General features: G+C 46.8%; 1 protein-coding gene across 1 annotated transcript in view; it reads left to right on the forward strand.

Moving 5' to 3' along the window:
* Nucleotides 1–2794, forward strand: part of GALNT2 (polypeptide N-acetylgalactosaminyltransferase 2) — a 106818-nt gene that overhangs the window by 67206 nt on the left and 36818 nt on the right. The gene's annotated exons all lie outside the window — the stretch shown is intronic.

Raw genomic sequence — 2794 nt, forward strand, 5'->3', positions numbered from 1 at the left:
AAACATGGAGCTCGCTCAGTGTGATTTTCTTTTTTTAAGGGGTTGGATCCTGTCTAGTTTGTCTGCTTCTGGCCTTCAAATTGCTGCTTTTTACATTTTGCTCAGAGTTTATAATTGTTTTCAGAGCAAAGGTTTGCCCAGTAGAAGTTGTTTTGCAGTGATCACAACTTGAAATCTTTGGTCTTTTTCCCTGTTCTAGCATGCAGCCACATAGGAATCACTGAAAACCCATTTTGACTGTGGAAAAAAGTACTTAGCAGCCTTGTCCTCACAGATTATGAATAGTTGCATCGTCTTCACATAGAAAGCCCAGCATATATAGCAAAAGTCATTTATGACCACAACATCCAGGGATAAATAAACTATTATTTAATTGCATTTTTTAATTTATTTTGAGACAGGGACTCACTCTGTCACCCAGGCTGGAGTGCGGTGGTCCAGTCATGGCTCACTTCCCAGGCTCCAGTGATCCTCCCACCTCAGCCTCCCAAGTAGCTAGAACCACAGACACAGGCCAGCACCCACAGCTAATTTTTGAAATACACTGTTTATATTTTGTGTCATAATGAACATGCACATTATTAACAGATCACAAGTGTATAAATTGGAGATTTTCCAATAGTATAACTAATTTTGTGTAAAAGGCAGACAGCAGGACTTTGCAACTTACATTATTTGACTCCTGATAAGTCTTAGAAGACAGAGATAGTCACAACACTGTTACAAATATTATCACCACTAAAATCACCACCATTAGCACTGGAAGTCTCTGGGTGACACCTTCCTTAGCCCGGTTAGTTAGAGAACTGTTGCTGTGTCAGAGGAATGTAGTTTTAAAAGTTCCACGTTTCGGTTACTTGATAAAGGAGACTTCAGTAATGTAAAGGCCTTTCTCAGAAGACAGTAGTTCTAGGAACATTGTCCTCCCAGTCATCCAATATAACTATTGAAATTAAAAGTTCTGACAGTCATCTGTCTTGGTGACCAGGGGGCAGTTTTGATCTCATCCAGCAAGTTTACAGTAACCTCCGTGCCCAGAAAGCAGGCTGCAGAGCTGCGGGCAGGGAGGCGTCGCCGGTCGGCGCGGGAGCGTGCTGGCCCCGTGGCTTCTCTCTCCTGACGTGCTTTCCACCTTGCCTCCACAGGCCTGATGCGCTCACGAGTTCGGGGGGCCGATGCTGCCCAAGCCAAGGTCCTGACCTTCTTAGACAGTCACTGCGAGTGTAATGAACACTGGCTGGAGCCCCTCCTGGAGAGGGTGGCCGAGGTGAGATGACAGGGGCGGGGAGGAGGGTCAGGTGGTGGGTGGTTGGTAGAGGGGACAGAGGAGAGCATGGCCCACGGGAGGTGTAACGCGGGGAGTGGGGCGTCAGGGCTGGCAGGGGCTGAGCTCGCCATCTGCAGTTTTCCTTGACAGAAAGAAAATGCCTTTGGGGCATTGTAGAAAGACTGTTTTACTGGCTGTAGGAATCCATCAGTAGGAGGAACCATCCGTTGACAGGTAGGAGGTGAGGATCAGCAGAGGCTGGTGAGAGCCTGATTAGTTGAAGGCAGCCCTTTTCACGGGAGCAGTTTCCTTCCCTGCCTACAGCTTCGCAGAGTGCTTAGAACATTGCCCGGCATCTAGTAGGTGCCGTCTCTTGCAGCTCGAAGAGTGGGGGGTGCTGGGGAAGCTGTTCCTGGGGCCACCTCTCTGCTCTTAGTGAGTAGGGCAGATTAGCCCAGCAGGCTTCCAGGCTCCTGTGAGAGAGTGGGGCAGCTAGGAAGCATACAGGGACCAGTGGGGTTGTCAGAGGGTGATCCGCAGCTACTCCTCTGCACCTTCTGCTTTCTAGAAACATCACTGCTAATATTACATTTGGCCTTTTGTCATTTCTCTTGTCTTCTGCTTGTTTTATTGACTTTTCTTTCCTTCCTACCAAGAAAGCACTTCCTTGGGGGCGATAAAGCAAACTTAATGAAAGGAAATAGAAAATGAGCAAGTAGTTCTGCCTAAGCATAGCAAGGGTAGCTGATGGGCTTTGAGTCATGGAATACTAAGTAACCACAAGCTACTAGGAATTAGGAAAATCGTATTCACTACCCTTTATCAAGTTGAGGCTACATGATGGACCTTTTTTATATGTTACCTTTGATGCACTTGTTTTCTCCATTTGACAGGTAAACAGGCTGGGGTTCGGGGAACTTTAATAACGTATGCAAGATCATACAGGTGACAGAGCCAGGATTGCAAAGCCAGTTCCATTAAATCCCTATCTGAGCCCCTCTCTTAATACATATGCACACAGCTATATCCAACAAGAACCCGCCCTGAGATCCCCCCACCCACCCCAACCCCACAACTTCTTGCTCTCTCTAGCTATGCTCCGCCAGGCTATCTCTCAGGGAAGCGCAGTCAAAACCAAAACTCCAAAACTGCCATGGCAGTGTTTGGGTTTGTGAAGGCCACTCAGCTCTGTGGTCAGATTGTCAGAACTGCTTTGAACACCCGCTCCTAAATGAAGGAGAGAAAGTGCCAAGCCTATTAACTTTCACTAAATCTAGCCTGATGAAACAAAATGTAAGGTAGATTATATTCTTTAACTCCTACACCTAGAACCAGACTGAGCCGGGCAAGGAAAGTTGTGTTCTTCTCTGCCCTCAATGCACCACACAGGTTACTTTTCCCTGTAAATTTGCACCTGGGCATTATGGAGCTTTGCAGTGTTCGCGTGTTCCTAATTAGCATGATCCTTCACCTGTTCCTCTGATGTATGTTTTTAGCTCTGCTGGTTATGTTACTAAGTTGTATTTC

The sequence above is a fragment of the Mandrillus leucophaeus genome, unplaced genomic scaffold, assembly GCF_000951045.1.
Source record: "Mandrillus leucophaeus isolate KB7577 unplaced genomic scaffold, Mleu.le_1.0 Scaffold728, whole genome shotgun sequence".
Lineage (NCBI taxonomy): Eukaryota > Metazoa > Chordata > Mammalia > Primates > Cercopithecidae > Mandrillus > Mandrillus leucophaeus.